This window comes from Cebus imitator, unplaced genomic scaffold, assembly GCF_001604975.1.
Source record: "Cebus imitator isolate Cc_AM_T3 unplaced genomic scaffold, Cebus_imitator-1.0 Scaffold8, whole genome shotgun sequence".
Taxonomy (NCBI): Eukaryota; Metazoa; Chordata; class Mammalia; order Primates; family Cebidae; genus Cebus; species Cebus imitator.
This window is the reverse complement of record NW_016107323.1, coordinates 1,423,451-1,443,230: the sequence shown is the minus strand read 5'-3', so window position 1 is coordinate 1,443,230 and position 19,780 is coordinate 1,423,451. Positions and strand designations below refer to the sequence as shown.

Here is a 19,780-nt window from a genome sequence, read left to right as displayed (position 1 = left end):
GGCCCCTCAATAACAGCGGGCACACTGGCATATGTGGTTGCTCCAAGGGCCATCGAGGAAAGGAAAACAGGTTTGGTGAAGATCTAGCATGGTCTCTGCCACTCACAGGTTAGAATTTCTACTTTGGAAACACTAAGGCAAGAATTTCCACCAACAGGGTGAAAGCCTGTCTCTGCTAAAAATCCAAAAATTAGCAAGACGTGATGGCAGGTGCCTGTAGTCCCAGCTACTCAGGAGGCTGAGGCAGGAGAATCGCTTGAACCCAGGAGGCAGAAGTTGCAGTTAGTGGAGATCGCGCCATTGCACTCCAGCCTAGGCGACAGAGTGAGACTCCATCCCAAAAAACAAACAAAACCAAAAAACCTGCAATCTTCCTATAAAGAAACCTTCTACCTACACTCATCTTGTGTTATCATAAATACTAAATACTAATTTTATTCTTCCAGTTGCCAAAAATCTTGTGCATTAATTATATATTGTAGCATAACAAATTGTCCCAAAACTTAACAGCTTAAAAAACACACATATATTATCTCAGTTTTGTGGGTGAAATACCTGGCTTAGCTGTCCCCTCTGCTTCTGCGTCTTTCTCAGGGGACAGTCACATTGTTGGCTGGTGCCACACTCTCATTCCACAGCACAACTGGGAAGAACACACTCCAAATTCATGAGGATCAACATTCAGTTCATCGGGGTAGTTGGACTGACAACCTCAGTTCCTGGCTGGCTGTTGGTCAGGGGCTTTCCTCAGTTCCTTGCCATGTGGGCCTTTCAACAAGGCAGATTGCCTCACTGAAGTGTGCAAGCCAAGAAAGCAATGGAGAGAATCTGCTAGCAAGACAGAAGTCACAATCTTGGTGATGTATCCACAGAAATGAGATCCTATCAGCTTTGCCATAATCTATTCATGATTAAAAAAAAAATGTCTCTAGGTCCATCATAGACTCAAGAAGAAAGAAATTACACAAGAGCATGAATACCAGGAGCTGGGGATGACTGAGCTGTATCATACACTGCCTACCACGCCCTGGAGTCACCCTCAGTTTCTCACCTTCCCTCACATCCTCTATCCGATCCTTCAGGCAGCCCAGCAGGCTGCATCACCAAAGCAACTGACTCAGCATCCCTCAGTGGTTTGCTCAAATGTCACCTGTTCAGAGGCATTTGCCCATCTGATTTAAAATTGCAACTCACCCACTAACACACATACTCTCACACCTCTTTCCTCATTTCCTTATAACACCAATCACCATCAGACATTCCATATATTTAATCGTCCTTTAAATTTGCTCTCTCTCCCTCTTAGCATGTAAGCTCTGTGAGGGCAGCGGTTTTTACCTGTTTTGTTTGCTGTTGTATTCCCCAGGCCTAGTGCAGTACACACACACACACACAAATTGTTGAATGAATAAATGTTAAAATACATGGAAATATCTTTTCTTCTTTTAAAAACCTAAGGGAACACCTTATTCAAAGAGTGTCAAAGATTCCATCATCTGGCTGGGCGCAGTGGGTCACTCCTGTAATCCCAAAACTTTGGGAAGCTAAGGCAGGTGGATCACGAGGTCAGGAGATACAGACCATCCTGGCTAACGTGGTGAAACCCCATCTCTACTAAAAATATAAAAAATCAGCCAGGCATGGTGGCACCTGCCTACAGTCCCAGCCAATAGGGAGGCTGAGGCAAGAGAATCACTTAAACCTGGGAGGCAGAGGTTGCAGTGAGCCGAGATGGTGCCACTGCACTCCAGCCTGGGCGACAGAGGGAGACTGCCTCAAAAAAAAAAAAAAAAAATTCAAAGGTTCCATTCATTACCTATGCACACATAAGTACCGATTCTGTTGGTTTCACTAGTGTCCTAAATGGAGACCATCACAGCTCTAGCCACCTACTACCCATTCCTAACCCCTCCTACACCAAAACCAGGTGAGATTGGGCAAAAGAACAGCCTCCATTTCAGTCTCAAAATTCTAGGGTGGTTTCTGACTTAGCCTTGAAAACCACACTCAGTGAACCTCCTGGTCTAAAACTACAGGGAACATTCTGCCAAGGAAGCCCTTAACTCCAAAAGACCCTGCCTGCCAATGGGCAGACCATGGTCATGGCAATGGGAGGCAGCCAAGGACAGAAGGAACCAGGCGTATTTTTCTGCTTAATGACCAATGGCCAAGAGGCTCAAGGGACTCTTTGTAACATAGAGCTCCTCAAACTTTTCCACACCAGTATTGTCCGGGGCAGCAAAAATGATCACTCAATCCTGGGGGCTTGGAGGTCTAGACTGAAGCTGACCAGGAAGCTAGAAATGTATCTGCTCATCTTAGTTTTCACTTTAAGATTTACGGAGATTTCACATTTTCCCAGTAATGTAGCTGCATTGAACTTAATGCAACAATAATGCTTTAAATTACTTATACATTTTTTTCTTAAAAATTTTTACCTTTTTTTTCAGTCAATGAATGCAACGCTAAAGTACCAAGAAATTCTGGAAAATGTGTGCTGAATTGAAGTGAGTGCATACCGCATAGCAGATTCAGGGCAATTTCTTTTCATAATAGTTGGAAAATTCAGATGCTCATAAACATTTGGGTACGGAAGGCAGATGGCAGAGAGCAAGGAATCTTGGGGAGAAAGCGCTGTCAAGGAGGAAGTACTATGCACCTCTTCAAGGTTCCTACCCATGGACATTCCTGTATTAGTCCGTTCTCACACTAATAAAGACATAACTAAGACTGGGTTATTTATAAAGAAAAAGAGGTTTAAGGGACTCACAGTTCCACATGCCTGGGGAGGCCTCACAATCATGGTGGAAAGCAAAGGAGGAGTAAAGGCACGTTTTATATGGTGGCAGGCAAGAGAGCGTGTGCAGGGGAATGCCCCTTTATAAAACCATCAAATCACGTGATATGTATTCACTGTCACAAGAACAGCTCGGGAAAGTTCTGCCCCCATGATTCAATTTATCCCACCAGGTCCCTCCCACAACATGTGGAGATTATGGGAGCTACAATTCAAGATAAGATTTGGGTGAGGAGCCGGGCGCGGTGGCTCAAGCCTGTAATCCCAGCACTTTGGGAGGCCGAGGCGGGTGGATCACGAGGTTAAGAGATCGAGACCATCCTGGTCAACATGGTGAAACCCCGTCTCTACTAAAAATACAAAAATATTAGCTGGGCATGGTGGTGCGTGCCTGTAATCCCAGCTACTCAGGAGGCTGAGGCAGGAGAATTGCCTGAACCCAGGAGGCGGAGGTTGCGGTGAGCCGAGATCGCGCCATTGCACTCCAGCCTGGGTAACATGAGTGAAACTCCGTCTCAAAAAAAAAAAAAAAAGATTTGGGTGAGGACACAGCCAAACCATATTAATTCCATAAGCATCCTCTTAGACAGCAAGAAGCTGGTATCAAATGGTAGAATTTAGCAGTCTCTGATCCCAGTCTCTCTTTCTCTCTTTCTGTCTCTCTCTCTCTTCCCCTCCTCGGAGAACAGTTTTCAAAAGATGATATTTCCATGAACAAAAATGACTGATTTTTCTTTGTTCTGTTTTATCACCAAGGCTGTACCTTTTGTCACCTGAAAATGAATTAAGCCTCCAAAGACTCAGTCTCCATAATCAATTCTGGCCATTGATATACCAAATTTCACTGTCATCCTATCAATCTTGTAAAATACAATAAAAGCAATAAAATATAAAATTTGCATTAATTGAGTCTTTTAAAAAATCTGCTAAATACAGTATTTAGAGCCAGGCTTTCCCATTAGGTCAAACACTAAATTCACATTTTTACTCTTTGTCCTAATGTCTGTTAAATACTTGGCAAACAATAATAACTCAGGCCTGAATTCAGTCCCTGACAACTGAGATTGCTTCCTCCCTTGAAAAAGGCTGCAAACATCTGTGCAGAAGTCATCAGTTAAAGTCACTTCCCATTTCAATATAAGTTATGAGAAAAGACAAGACCCAAACTACTTTTGTTTCTACTCTTTTCAACACCCCATTGAACACAATGAGAAACACTCTGGTGTGAGAGACCATAGGTAAATGAAACAGCAACTTCTGGGATGTTCTGGGTGATAAATAGCCTTGATGCATGTTTCTTCTTCTGCTATTTTGCCAGTCACACAATTGGCCTCATTTTCACAACATATTTGCACTTTTTTATTTTTTGAGATGACGTTTTGTTCTTGTTGCCCAGGCTGGAGTGCAATGGCACAATATCGGCTCACTGCAACCTCCACCTCCTGGGCTCAAGTGATTCTCCTGTCTCAGCCTCCTGAATAGCTGGGATTACAGCCTCCTGAATAGGCTCCCAGGTTTAAGTGATTCTCCTACCTCAGCCTCCCAAATAAATAGCATCACCATGCCCAGTTATTTTTTATATTTTTAGTAGAGATGGGGTTTCACCATGTTGACCAGGCTGGTCTTGAACTCCTGACCTCAGGTGATCCACCTGCCTTGGCCTCTCAAGCTGTTGGGATTACAGGCATGAGCCACCGCACCTGGCCACATTTTTTTTTCTTAATCAGTGCTATGCTTGTTAAAATACAAATCTGGTTGACAATTCACCAGCTATTATCTGACACATTGCAAAGTAGCACATCTCTAGGTGAGATGCTATAATAGAGACCCTAGGGCTGACTGCCTGGCTTGGAATCCCACCTAGCTCTACCAATCTCTGGCTGTGTGGCTGTATCTTCCAAGTGCCTCAGCTTCCTTATCTATAAAATGGGCTCTTGAATGAGTTAACATGAATGGAGTACTGACCCACAGCAGATCAGAAGTTCTATGTGTGTGAACTGTTACTGTATTTCATTGCATCTAATATGTTGTTCATTATAACATGCACCATTATTTTATATATTGCTAAGGAAGCAAATGGAAAATGCTACTAATTAAATTATGACATAAGACTTTTTTCAATCTCTTAAAATGTTTAAGACTTACTGAGAGTAATTTTTTAGACTTATTTAGATATCTCATCTGTCACCCTTGGGCACTCAAAATAGGAAATCAAGTGAAAAAAGATGGGTTAAGTTATTCCGCAGACTTTTTCGGAGAGTCTAAATTTTCTTTGTGATTTTCACCTTGATCTTGTCATTATGTGTATCCTTCAACACAAAGTCACCCTTTGCCATCAAGGGCGTTGATGAGGAAGTGTTCCCACAAAGATGCTACACTGAGGTCTCAGAGGTTTCTCCCAGGCTGCCAACACTCATTCTGCAAATGTTGTTCCTGGGTCTTTCTGGATCTCACCAGAAGGTGTCGACAATGACAACCATGTTATGACCTTGTGTCAATGACTGTAAGACATTGATCTTAAGACACATCCTAATTACACAGTTGCTAAAAATGTATGTGGGTTGGGGGGTGGGGGATAGAACTGCAGCTTAGAATCAATGAAATGTTACTATTATTACATTCTCATTATAAATAGAGCAAATAAAGCTTGCTAAAATGGTTGAATCATCAATGTCACCCCTTTATTGAATGGTAAGGTAAAGAACCACTAACCTGGGTCAGGATCTCAACTAGTTCAAATGCAATTTCTGAACACATTCAATTTGTCATTTCACAAGGGCAAGATCTTCCACATGGTGCTTAATTTTGAGCCAAATCAGGTTCATGTAAGTCCACTGAGGTTTTTCTTGGGCTGTTCGGGTCACTGTCCAAGCTGTTCTCAAAGGAAATGTCATTTTTTACTCATATGTTTCATTGTGCATCTGTAGGAGTAAGAAACAAGCATGATGTTGATTCCCCTCAATCAGCTTCGTCTCTTTATCAGCCCTGGGCCGCCTTGCCTGTGATTCCCCGGCACAATCTGAAATAGAGTTGCACCTGAGCAGCGGTTCCCAAATCTGGCGGCAGTACAGTGCCCTGGAGAGCTTAGTGACAAGGCAGACGACGAAGACCTGAACTTCACACTGAACTAGGCTAGGCTCTAAAAGTGAGACCTGGAAATCTGCATTTTACAGAACAGACTTCCCAGCCATGATTCTGATGCAACCAAAGTTTGAGAGCTGCAGGTCTAGAAAAAAAAATAGTAGCAAAACAATGGGCAAAAGATGCAACGGGGGATGTGGCAGGAGAGGGGAGCGTAAGGAATGATTGCTTCCACAGAACACCTTCTCCAAATGGGGCTTTTTTCAACAACTTTTGCAAGGTAATGCATTTGATTGATTCTGTAGTGGTGTTAACATACAATCAAAGATGTGAGGGCGGCTATGGGGAGGGCTTAGGGTATGATGCTTTCTGCCTCAATCACAAGTCCAGTCCCAGCCAGTTGAAATAATGTGGAAATTTGCCAGCTACCCGGAAGAGTCCAGCAGTATGGTCAAGCAGCTTGCGGAGATCCCGAGGAGGCTCGTCCCTTTCTGTACCTTCTCTCTGCCGCAATCAGCGTTGGCTTCATCAGAAGGCTAGAATCCTCAAGACTGGAGAGTGACTTCCAGTGAAATAGAAGTAATGCGCTCACCGAGCAAGTCCTAGAAAATGGCAACCAACTGGTTTACCTGTTCAGAAATTACTGTGAGGATTCTTTAGAAGAAATAAAATATAGAGACCACTGTAAAATAGTTCAAAGGATGTTTTTAACTGCTCATAATCCCAGCAGTCTTACAAAGACATTACTTCCATTTGTTAATTATGACCTTCTCATTTTAATTCTTCAGAGCATATCTATATAGTTTTCTGCATAATTTTTTCTCTTAGTATCTTTATGTAAACATTTCTTCATGTTTTATAGTCATTGTGTTATTTTAAATAACAGCATGGCATTGCTTTTTGTTGAGATACCACAGCTCACTTATGAAAATCTGATTTCTTCCAGTGATTCACTGTTGCCGGCCATGCTGTGATGAAAAGTTTTTGCATGTGGCATTATTATGTACCTACTGCTTAAATGATTTTCATTTTCTTTCTTGCCCTGTGGAAAAGAGAGGAACTTTCTCAGGACCTCCAGCAAACAGTTCCTCAGCGGTACAGGTGACATGTCTATTTCTGAACCAATCACAAGAAGGGGTGGGGAGTGTCCTAGGCCCCAACCAGTCCCACCCCAGAGCTGGCCAGAACAGTGCCTGGCCCTCAGCAGGTGCTCAACAACTATGTGGCGAACGAATGAATGATTTCTTAAATGGACAGTCCAGCTTCACTGAGCAACTACATCAAAGCAGCCAAGAGTCCTAAAGTTGTCGCCTGGGCTTCTAACATACTCCTCGCTTTCACTGGCTGAAACTATGACTGATAGCATGGTAGAGAAGCCAGTCTCTCTGGGAAATTATTGAACTATATTGATTACATAGAAATTTATTTCTAAGGTCTCATAGGCTATCTTCCTCACTTCCCAGCTTCTCTTACTTTTCCCAGAAAGATTTCTAATTAGTCATAAGTCTATTAAAGGGTTGGAGGAGGGAGAAAAAAGCTTGATGGTCTCAAAGGAAAAAACATGACAATGTGTAAGACTTCTCTCTCTCTTTTTTTTTTTTCACAGGATCTTGCTTTGGAGTACAGTGGCATGATCACGGCTCACTGCAGCCTTGACCTCTGGGAAGTTATCCTTCCACCTCAGCCTCCCTAGTAGCTGAGACTAGGACACACACCACCACATCTGACTTTTTTTTTTTCCTTTTTGATACAGAGTCTTGTTATGTTGCCCAGGTTGGTCTCAAACTTCTGGGCTGAAGCAATCCTTCCACCTTGGCCTCCCAAAGTGCTGGGATTACAGGTGTGAAACTCCAAGTCCAAACTTAAAATTAATTTCTACTGGCTTCATAGTTAAAGTTGACAACGTGAGATTGCTATTACTAGCATTTATCTTTACTAAACTTGATCAAATTTATTCTCTCCTTTGCACACTGGAAGTGTGAGTAAGATTTCTTTCTTCTCCTGCTCCTCCTCCTGATAACAATGGTGATGATGATGGTGATGATGGTGATGATGATGGTGGTGTTGATGATGATGGTGATGATGATGATGGTGGTGGTGGTGATGATGGGTGTGGTGATGATGGTGGTGATGGTGGTGATGATGGTGGTAGTGATGATGGTGATGGTGATGGTGGTGAGAGTGCTGGTGATGGTGGTGATGATGATGGTGGTGATGGGGGTGTGGTAATGGTGGTGGTGGTGATGATGATGATGGTGACAATGGTGGTGATGATGGTGGCGGTGATGGTGATGATGGTGGTGATGATGGTGGTGATGGTGGTGATGGTGGTGATGTTAGTATTGATGATGGTGGTGGTGATGGTAGTGGTGATGGTGGTGGTGATGGTGGTGGTGATGGTGATGGTGATGGTAGTGGTGATGGTGGTATTGATGGTGGTGGTGATGGTGATGGTGATGGTGGTATTGATGGTAGTGGTGATGGTGGTGGTGATGGTGGTATTGGTGATGGTGATGGTGGTATTGATGGTGGTGGTGATGGTTGTATAGATGGTGGTCATGGTGGTGATGATGGTGGTGGTCATGGTGGTGGGGGTGATGACGGGGTGATGATGGGGTGATGATAATGGTGGTTATGATGGTGGTGATGATGATAACAAACATATATTAAGTCTTACCATATGCCAGGCACTGTTTAAAATGCTTTATCTGCATTAAATCACATAATCTCTCAACAATCATCTCAAGCAGGTACTATTATTCTCCTGATTTTACAGACGAGGAAACCAAAGCAGAGAAGCTATACAATATTAGATACTGGACAAAACATGGAAGTAGACAGAACTGCCCAGCTACCTGGGTATGCCAAAGACCACTAGTTAGGCATGTTGTATGGCTGATTCTTCTACCTATAACATCATTTTGATTTGGACCTTAAAGATTGGGCAGTTCCATTAACTCGCTGCATTGGATAGATGCAGGCTATGCTACAGTGAAAAGCATTCCCCAGATTTCCTAAGTTTGTTTCTTGGTAAGTGCAGGTAACAATCCAGGTTGCCTGTTCTCCATGCAGTGACTCACAATCCAGGCTGCTTCAGTCTGTCTCAAGAGAAGGCGTCCACATTTATCATGGCAGGGAAGGACAGAGGCTGCAGTGTCACATGGAGGCTTCCACTGACTCAGCCTGGAAGTAACACACTTCACTTCTGCTCACTTTCACTGGCCAAAGCTAGTCACTAGTCATGTGCCCCCACCCAAAGAAGGAGAGAAGAGCTGGGTATTGGTGAGCACCAGTAATGTTCACAATACTCATTCATTCAGTAAGTTAGTACCTTCTAGGCCAAACAGGCAATGTGCTAGACTCTGGGTGTCTTAATCTATTCAGGCTGTTATAATGCAATACCACAGATGAGGTGGCTCATACATATACACAACAGAAATTTATTTCTCCCAGTTCTGGAGGCTAGATGTCCAAGAACAGATTCAGTATCTGTTGAGAGCCTCTTCCTGGTTCCTAGATGGTGCCTTCCCACTGTGTCCTCACATAGTAGAAGGGGCAAAGGTCTGTCTGTGGCTGCTTTTATAAGGGCACTAATCCCATCATAAGAGCCCCATCCTTGTGACCTCATCTAAACCTAATCACCTCCCCAAAGCCCCACCTCCTCATACCATCACCTTGGAGGTTAAGTTTTCAACGTATGAATTTTGAGGAGACACAAACATTCAAACCATAGCACTGGGGATATAGAGATAAAACCCTTTTCCAGCTCTTATTTATTTTGAACTGGATCTGTTTTCCCAGTGTGCTACGCTGAATAATGTCCCCCAAAGACATCCCTCTCCTAATCTTTGAAACCTGTGAATATGCTACTACACATGTTAAAAGAACATTTGCAGGCAGGTTATTAAGGATCTTGAGATGAGAAAACTATCCTGGATTACCTGTTTGAGTCCAAGGTACAGATCCTTAAAAGGAGGCAAGAGGATCAAATTAGCAGCAGGAGATGGGTGATGGCAGCTAGCGTTTGGAGAGATGTAAGAAGGGGTCACAGGGCCAGCAACGTGGACGGCCTCTGGAAGCTGGGTAAGGTAAGAGAATGGATTTTCCCCTGAGGTCTCCAGAGAGAACACAGCTCTGCCAACACCTTGATTACAGACTTCTGACTTCTAGAACTGTAAAAGAATAAATTTGTGCTGTTTTTAGCCATTCTACTTGCAGTGATATGTTAGAGCAGCAGTAGAAAACAAGTACACCTACGCTGGGGCTGGGATGGGAGCAGTACAAAAATTAGTGACAATAGGGGGGGCAGGGTGCGGCGGCTCACACCTGCAATCCCAGCACTTTGGGATGCCGAGGTGGGTGGATCACTTGAGCTTAGGAGTTTAAGGCCAGCCTGGGCAACATGGCAAAACCCTATCCCTACTAAAAACACACACATACAAATTAGCCAGGTGTGGTGCTGCACGCCTATACTCCCAGCTACCTAGGAAGCTGAGGGGAGAACATCACTTGAGCCATAGAGGCAGATGTTGCAGTGAGCTGTGATTGTGCCACTGCACTCCAGTCTGGTTGATAGTGAGACTATGTTTCAAAAACCATAATAATATTAGCGATAAAATAATAACTGCCAACATCCATCCAGTGCTTACTCTTTTCTGTGGCTGGCATGGTGGCTCTCTGCCCATAATCGCAGCATTTTGGAAGGCCAAGGTGGGAGGATCACCTGAGCCCAAAAATTGAAGGTTACAGTGAGCTATGATGGTACCACTGCACTCCAGCCTGGGCAACAGAGCAAGATCCTGGCTCTTAAAAAAATAAAATAAAAGGCCAGGTGCAGTGGCTCACACCTGTAATCCCAAGACTTTGGGAGGCCGCGGTGGGGGCGGTGGATCATTTTAGGTCAGAAGTTTGAAACCAGCCTGGCCAACATGGTAAAACCCCATCTCTACTAAAAATTATCCAGGTGTGGTGTAAAAAAAAAACGAAAACATTAGCCAGGCATGGTGGCATGTGCCTGTAGTCCCAGCTACTCAGGAGGCTGAGGCAGAAGAATCGCTTGAACCCGGGAAGCAGAGGTCACAGTGAGCCGAGATCAAGCCACTGCACTCCAGCCTGGGCGACAGAGCAAGACTCCGTCTAAAAAATTAATTAATTAATTAATTAATTAAAAATAAAACCTCACTACACAATAAGATGAGTGTCTTTATTATCTCCATATGACAGATGTGAACCTGAGGCTCATGAAGGTGAAGTAACATTCCTAAGAGGCCACCACAGCTGTGGGTGGTTGAGTCAGGATTTGCACTCAGTCCAGAATCTAGTAAAGATGTGTGCAAGCCTTGCCCAAGGCACACTGTTAGCGGCAGAGACAGGACAAAACGTTGAGCCTCCCAACTGACTCCAGAGGACTCTTTCCTGAAAGTGTAGGTTATGTGGTGGGGGAGATCGCAGCACCTCTGCAGGGGGCAGGATTAGGAAGAGGTGTGGCACTGAGCCAGCCTGGAAGGGACCTGGAGCCCCAGGTACGTTCTTTAGGATTCTTCCCGGGCCTGGCCGGGGCTGTTGACACTTTGTAACACACAGAGGCTCCGGGTGGGCGTACTTATCTCACAGCGGCTGGTAAGTACCTCTGACATCTTGCAGGAGCCTCCAGCCGGCACCACCTCTCAAGTCTTCCCTCCCTTGTCAGTAGGGAAGTCAGAGAAAGTACTACCACGTCCACCAACCCAGACCTCGTGGGGTCCTTGCGGTTTCTAGACTCTAAAGTGCATCTCACTTAAAGAACAAATGCCCCTCTTTCTTGAAGTAAGAAAAAGAAAAAAAAAAAAAAAAGAACAAATGTCCCACAGACCAAATCTAGCTGAACAGAGGTTCTTGGATCCACCAGTGGACTCCAAGAGCAACTGTATGTTCTGAGCGCCACCTAGTGGTATCCAGAGCCCCCAGCGTTCTCAAACCTGCTAAGGGCGGAACTCCTACCTCCCTTCCTGGGAGGTCTCTCCAGGGAGGCTTAGGTGACTGATAAGATCGCCAGTTCCCTCTGCTTCCAGAGTTCTTCAGAGAGGTCCAAGGCCAGCTGGTTCCCCAAAACTCTGTGGGTTCACCCTGGGACTCCTCCATCCTGGGCTCTGCCTGTCGAGGATGCTCTCCTGGGTCAGGGCACAGGATAATGCATTTTGTCATTTGATCTGGATGAAGGGAAGGCTTGTGAGGGAATCAGCATCTCATTTCAATGTGAGAGAAACTAACGGAGAGAAGGGAGTTTTTAAAAGCTACTGAGAACACACATTCATTTGACAGCTGAGTTAAAGAGGACTGATTCCTTGAAAAATACAAATGACTACGACTCACCCAATGTGAACTAGATAATTTGAATATGCCTACAACTGTTAAGGAAATTGAATTTGCAATTTTAAAACTCCCAAAAAAGAAGTCTCCAGATCCAGATGGTTTCGCTGAAGAATTCCACCAAATGTTTAAAGAGGAATTCACACCATCTCCCTACATTCTCTTTCAGAAAATAGAAGAGGAGGGAACAGTTTCCAATTCATTTTATGAAGTTAGTAGTTCCCTGATATTAAAACCAGAGATAGGGCTGAGTACGGTGGCTTACACCTGTAATCCTAGCATTTCGGGAGGCCAAAGTGGGAGGATGACTTGAGCCCAGGGGCTGAAGACCAGCCTGGGCAACAAAGTGAGACCCTGTCTCTATAAAAATTACAAAAATTAGCCAGGCATGGTGGCATGTGCCTGTAGTCCCAGCTACTTGAGAAGCTGAGGCCAGAAGATTGCTTGAGCTTAAGAGGCTGAGGCTGGTGGCCAGGCATGGTGGCTCACGCCTGTCATCTCAGCACTTTGGGAGGCCAATGTGGGTGGATAACTTGAGGTCAGGAGTTCGAGACCAGCCTGGCCAACATGATGAAACCCCATCTCTACTAAAAATATAAAAAGTAGCCAGGCATGGTAGCACACGCCTGTAATCCCAGCTACTCAAAAGGCTGAGGCAGAAGCATCACTTGAACCTGGGGGGTGGAGGTTATGGTGAGCCGAGATCACGCCACTGAATTCCAGCCTAAGCAACAGAAAGAGACACTCTGTTTCAAAACGATCAAACAAAAAATCAAAGTAATAATAAATAAAAAACCCTACAGATCAATATCCCTCATGAATATATATGTGAAAATCCTTAACAAAATATTAGCAAATAGAATTTGGCAATAAATCTCAATGATTGTACACCATGACCAATTGGAGTTTATTCTACAGATGAAAGGCTAGTTGAATATTTGAAAATCAATCAATGCAATCCACCATATTAACTGGTGAAAGAAGAGAAATCATATGATCCTATAAATTAATGCAGAAAAAGCATTTGACAAAATTCAATGCCCATTCATGTTAAAAAAAAAAAAAAATAAACTAGGTATTGCTGAAACATATCTCAAAATAATAAGAGCTATTTATGACAAACCCATAGCCAATATCATACTGAATGGGCATTCATGTTAAAAAAAAAAAAAAAAAAAGACTTGCAGAAAAAATGGGAATAAAGGAACATTGCTTAACTTAAGAGCATCTGCCAACAAAACTATAGCTAACACACTTAATGCTTGAAAGACTAAATGCTTTTACCTGCAAAAATAGGGACCAGGAGGTCCACTCTTACTCAGCCTAGTGCTAGAAGTTCTAGCTAGCGAAGTAAGGCTAGAAAAATAAAAAAGGCATACAGTTTTGCTTATGTTTCAAATCAAGAAGTTTAGGGTCACTTATGAAGCATAACTGGCTTTGTCTGCTCAGGGATTTTTCACACTGGTTTTCATTTTAAGACTACAGAGATGAGGAAATCACTTGAGAAATTTTTTAATGAACTAGCAAAGCCCAAGTTCTGCTCCCTAAGATTAGGTTCACCTGGTCCAGGGTAGGGCCATAGCATCTGAGTTTTTTAATACTACCCAGGTGATTCTAAGGTGCACATTTTTTTTTTAATAGAGATGGAGTTTCTCCATGTTGGTCAGGCTGGTCTTGAACTCCTGGCCTCAGGTGATCTACCCACATCGGCCTCCCAAAGTGCTGGGATTACAGGCATGAGCCAATGCCACACCTGACCTAAGGTGCACATTTAGCAAATGTGAGAACCACTTTACTAAATGATGAGCTTCCACAAAACACCCAAACACAGTGCCTCTCCAGGTATGGTCCCTGACCAGTTGGCAGCCTCAGTGTCACCTGGGTGCTTATTAAAAATGCCCAGCCCCAGGCCCCACCCCAGACCTACTGAATCAGAAACTCTGAGGATATGACCCAGAGATCTGCTTTTTCAGAAGCCCTCCTCTGATTCTGATGCCCACTCAAGGCTGAGAACCTCTGCCTCAGCAGATGAATTCTAGGAGCAACTGATTCAGAAACTAGAAAATACACCTGGTTAAAAAGCATCAAGAACATTGTTCAGCCTCCCTGGCGATCAAAAGAAAGGCAATGTAAAAACAGCAGTGAAATTCCATGTGACACCTGTCAAATTAGTAAATTTCAAAATAAGGCAAAGAAATGATAATCCTTTATGACTCCCTTTTCACACAACTAGGTTAATACAACCATCTAGCTTACCAAGGACTGAGGCTCCCAGAATTTGAGGCTTTCTGTGCTAAAGCCGGAAAGTCTCTGCAAGCCAGGACCTTCCATATGAGACTCGTCAGATTGGTATCATTATAGCTTGCTCTGTTATCCCCATTGTACTGTAATCCATAGGGACAGGACCCTGTGTATCTTGTATTATATAGCCTGTCAAAGGCGTCAGAGTCTAGAGAAGAGGAGAATGAGTGCTGAGTTCAGTCTGTCTAGCTTCAAGTCCAAACTCCACAGATTATCAGCTGTGAGACCTTGAACAAGCTATTTCCACTTTCTGAATCTCAGTGTCCTCATCTGATAAATGGGTATGATAAGAATGACACAGGACTGACCTCATAGTGATGTTGTGAGAATTGAACAGGAGTTACTGCATGTGACCCACTTAGAATAGTGCTGGGCATATAGAGAGTGCACGACGATGTCAGCTACAGTTACGAGAGATTGGAAACCCCATTTGAGAGATTGGAAGTAACCGCATGATGACCCAGAAGCTGCAGGTGGCTGGATTTTCTGGGTGGTAGATAGACAGCAGTCTCTGGCTACCTCCAAAGAGTCAAGAGGGAACTTTTCAGCGTGAGGAGGATGACACAGGGAGGGCTGCAAGCTGCCCTGGGCTCCCCCTTTCTGGGTTCCCTACTCATTTCCCCTTAGATAGACTCCCCAGTGCCCAGGGTGCTCAGGGCTCCTGGCCTAAAACTACACTTTCCATTGCATTCTCACTTGACGAGGCCCGGGGCTCTCGCTGGAGACTCCACCACAGGAGGGTGGGTGCCTCTGTTCCTTGTTGAGTAATCAGGACTGAGCTTCTAGTGCAGGGTAGATACTTTGTAACTATTTGTTAAATGATTGATTTTTAATGAATCTAAATCTTTCTCTCTCTCTCTCTCTTGATAGGCTCTCTGTCACTAAGGCTGGAGCGCAGTGGCACGATCTCCACTCACTGCAACCCCAACCTCCTGGGTTCAAGCAATCCTCATACCTCTGCGTCCCAAGCAGCCAGGACTACAGGCGTGTACCACCACACCCAGCTAATGATTGTAATTTTTTTTAGAGATAGGGTTTTGCTATGTTGCCCAGGCTGATCTTGAACTCCTCGGCTCAAGCAATCCTCCCTCCTCAGTCTCCCACAGTGCTGGAATGACAGGCATGAACCACTGTGCCCAACCTAAATATCTTTTTAATTATCATCTATCAGTGCCCAAGACCCTCCCAGGGTGTCTTCCTGTTGAATCATGAACCAGGAAGCAGAATGGCCATATACAAAACAGCTCCACCTGGGACTCCCCCAGGGGTCCTCCTCTCCCCATTCCCCACCTCGACTTGAGAGATAGCAAAGGGAAAGAGAACATACTGGATGCAATGGTCATATGCCTAAATCATCTTCTGTATCACCATCCTTGTTAGGAACCTAGCACAAGCGCCCTGTGTCCTGGCTCCTCAATGGCATTGCACATATTCTCTGAGCTCTGAGGCGCTAAATAGCCTGGTTGTCTTTGTATGTGGCGTTAACCATGGAGTTAGGCTTAATGGGAGCGTCCGTCCAGAAGACAGCACTTGTGAAACTGATGAAGGCTGAATTCACCCCACTCTTCCCCTCACCCAGCCCTCTGGAATGGGTCCTTTTTCCTGTGTGTCCCACCAGGACACGCCACCACCAACACTTTAACAAACCTGCTCATCAGTTTCCCTTTCCTGGCACATAAGTTTCTGAAGGACAGGGACCCTGTTCATTCATCGTTTGTTTAGGAGCCTGGTACGACCCTAAGCAAGGCAAGCAGAGACGCATAAGACACAGCCGAGGAATTTAGAACCCGGAGCCTCCTGTCTTACTCACCTCTGCATCCCTGGCACTTGACACAGTGCCTGGCAAAGAAAAAGCGGGTCTGTTAAGCAAATGGATGAAAAATCCCTAAAATGACCCCAAATCAGGCCTCAGAAGGTGCTGCAACTACAATCCATGGTAGCACTGCCGAGGCAATCTAGGCCACTTCCCCGCCCCCGCCCCCGAGGAGAGGCAGCGATGGGGACAGGAGGGCACCGAGTCACATAAAGACGGAAGGCGGAAGGCATCCTTCATGGGGCAGATCAATAGCCGTGCAGCCAGCTAGTGTTCTCAGCCCAGTCCTGCCTTTTGTGGAAGAGAGCTCTGCAAAGCCGAGACCTGTTTTTCAGGAGCGGAAGTGGATTCACAATGTCAGTGTTCTTTGTTGTCATTTTATTTTTCCTTTTAACAAACATTGGGTCACATGGTACGTGTTATTTGGTCACTTTGGCTTTCACCGCCCAGCACTTACCAGCTATAACGAATATTTTTTCCAGATTACTAAATTTACCAATTAAGCACTTTTTTTTTTTTTTTTTTTTCCTGAGGCAGGGTCTTGTTCTCCCATCCAGGCAGGGGTGCAGTGGTGTGATCACAGCTCATGGCATGCTTGGACTCCTAGGCTCAAGCAAGCTTCCCACCTGGGCCTCCCAAAGCACTGGGATTCTAGGCATGAGCCACCACATCAGCCTTAAGTACCCATTTTAATGGTTACATAATGTTCCATCTAAGGAATGTATACTACCCTTTACTTAACTATCTCCCTGCTTTGAGATTTTAGCATGGTATCAGATTTCTGCTATAATGGATATTCCTATCCTCAAATCCTTAGGAAAAATTCCCAGAAGAGGAATGGCAGAGTCAAAGAGCACGTGCACGCTGACCACTGGTGATAGTTATTGCCTTACAGAAAGATTTCCCAGGAGGAATATATGAGCAGGTACTCCCCACCCCGCCCCACCATGAGCATAAGTGGACAGTTGTATACAGATCCACAGTCCTTGTCTGAATCCCTTGGGACCAGAGGTGTTTCCGAAGTCAGGATTTCCTAGAGAAACACAATGTGAATGCTGTATACCCTGTGAGATTCTCAGCAGAGTCTAGGGCAGACCCACAATGTAACTCACTCATATTTCTCCCGGAAATCATGTGAGCATCCACAATAAGTGAGATAAGTCAAGACCACAGCGAGCCTGGTTGCAGCTCGGGGCAAGTTGTACCAGGATAAAACTTCCTGTTTTCAGAATGTATGCCTTTGGAGGTATGGAGAGGAACACGTGCACCCATGTCCAGCTGCTCTGCTGCTTTGCAGGGAAATTGGCTGCAGGAAGACAGAAAGAGGTAATGCAGGAGAAAGACGAAGTCATCTGCTTCAGAGGAAAATCTGATCTGGGTTTAAATCCTGGCTTCACCTACGATAAGCTGGGTGAGCCTGGGCCAGTGGCTTGCCCCTTCTGAGCCTCAGTTTTGTCATCTCTGAAGAGTACACCTGTGCCAGAGCCGTGGAGATGACAAAGGATGAAGTATATGCCACGCTTCGCACATACCTAAATGGCGCTGAATCGACGGCCTTCAACAACTTGCGCTAGTAAATGGCAGAGCTGGGAGGTGACAGCCTCAGCTTTTCCTGCAGTGCCAGGTGGGACCAGTTGAACACTGACACCCTTCTCATCTGGCCACCCCCAAAGCCAAAGCCCAGAATTCCCACTATAACTCACCCAAGCTGAAGGTCCAAAACTTTGGGTCAAAGGAAGGCCCAACAGGAGCCGCAGTGGAATTTCTCTCAGTGGCCCCAGATGGCTTCTGCCCACCTTGGTGGCGCTGGTGCACTCTGTCTCCCTGGCGCCCTACTTAGTGGGGCCAAGCCCAGACCAGCCCCACCTAGACCTCCCCCGACGCCTATTTTGGTGTCCCAGAGTGTGGTTTGTTTGCAAATGAAGGCCTGGACAGTTTGACACTACAGTTCCAGGAGCAGGCCAGCCCACTCCTCTGACCCCACCCTCTTCAGGCAGGACACCAGCAGGTCCCACAAAACGTCAAGCTGCCTCGTTAAGCACAGGGGCTGTCCAGTGGGAGGGGGTGTGAGAATGGGCAACTGTGTGGTGTCCTCTGTCAGACCGCAGGTGGGCGCTAGGGTAGGAGGAGATGTGGGGGCAGCAGGGGTGGCCAGAAAGGACATAGGTCTGCAGGGACAGGGCGGAGGGATGGCAGGGACAACGCGAGGCCTCTTTCCATCTCATCCCACCCACACAGACATGGGGGAGTACAAAAATCACCCCTGGGTTGTTTACAAAACTTGGAAAAAAAAAAAAAGGAGGAGAAGGAACAGCAGGAAATAAAGGCCTGAAAAGGCCTCTGTCGAATCCCTGCTGTTTACAAAGCTTCACCAGCACAGATTCTAGCGCCTCCGTTGCTAAAGGCTCTTTGCACTGAGAGCTCTTTCTGAGATGAGCTTGCATTTGCCAAGAATAATTTTGCCAGGTCCGAGTTGCTATCCACCAGGAGGTGGGGAGATGGAAATTTCCAGAAGCCCCCTATCCAATGGGGCCTTTCACAGCTCATCCAATAGAACCTGGAAAATAGCAAACCACCAGCTCATCTGTTTAGAAAGTACTACAGGGGTTTCTTTAAAAGAGTTTAAAACATATTCTAGAATCCACTGTAAAACATTACCAAAGGTGTTTCTTAATTGCTGCTAATTTTACACAGCAATGACTTTAACTCTAAATAGGCCTTTTAATCTTCATCTATGTAGACATACATGTTTACATTCTTTAAATCATAGTATTATTATATTTCATTTAACAACATCCCATAACACCGTTCTCATGGCTTTATAGTCCTCTTGTTAATTTTAATAGCCTGCCATTTCACTGCATTCATATACCACAGATTTCTTAACCAGACTATACAAAACAATTTTCCACCATTATAAACAATGCTGCAATGAACATCTTGTGCATATGCTATTTTCACATACCAGCTGCTTAAATTAATTTTCAGTCATTTGCTAAGCATATGTTTATTGGGTAACTACTATGTACATTAAGCCCTAGGGATAAGTGAATAGAACAGATACAGTCTCTGTCCCACAGTCTAAACGTTCTCTATTTTAATAATTTTTGGATCTTCCTATGTGGGGCTCAAATATATATTTTTTAAATCTTCCAAATTAAAAATGGTATATTTGCAGCTGACAAAGCATACACTGAGGCCTGCATGCTTCAGGAGCAGATGTAACACAAAGTTTTCCTACGTTATTGGAGGTGGGGGCTGATGAATCACACCCCTCCCTTGCCTACTCACGGAGCCTGCCAGGGTCCCAGGGAGGGACAGAAAAGTGGCAGCTCATTTATACAAGAGGTAGGCTGGGGGCCAGGCACGGTGACTCATGCCCGTAATCCCAGCACTTTGGGAGGCCAAGGCCAGTGGATCACAAGGTCAGGAGTTTGAGA

The 19,780-nt window shown here is 44.9% G+C and overlaps 1 long non-coding RNA gene across 3 annotated transcripts; it reads right to left on the bottom strand.

The window, feature by feature from the left end:
- Positions 1 to 367: 367 nt before the first annotated feature.
- Positions 368 to 12,548, bottom strand: LOC108312326. Of its 3 annotated transcripts, XR_005202199.1 has the most exons (5): positions 11,858 to 12,548; positions 9,820 to 10,050; positions 6,308 to 6,480; positions 5,510 to 5,718; positions 368 to 828 (listed from the first exon to the last, which is right to left on the bottom strand). It is a non-coding gene; the product is annotated as an uncharacterized LOC108312326 (long non-coding RNA). The 3 variants fall into 3 exon arrangements; XR_005202198.1 differs by having other exon boundaries at positions 368 to 831; positions 5,510 to 6,480; XR_001828586.2 differs by having other exon boundaries at positions 5,510 to 6,480.
- Positions 12,549 to 19,780: the final 7,232 nt, after the last annotated feature.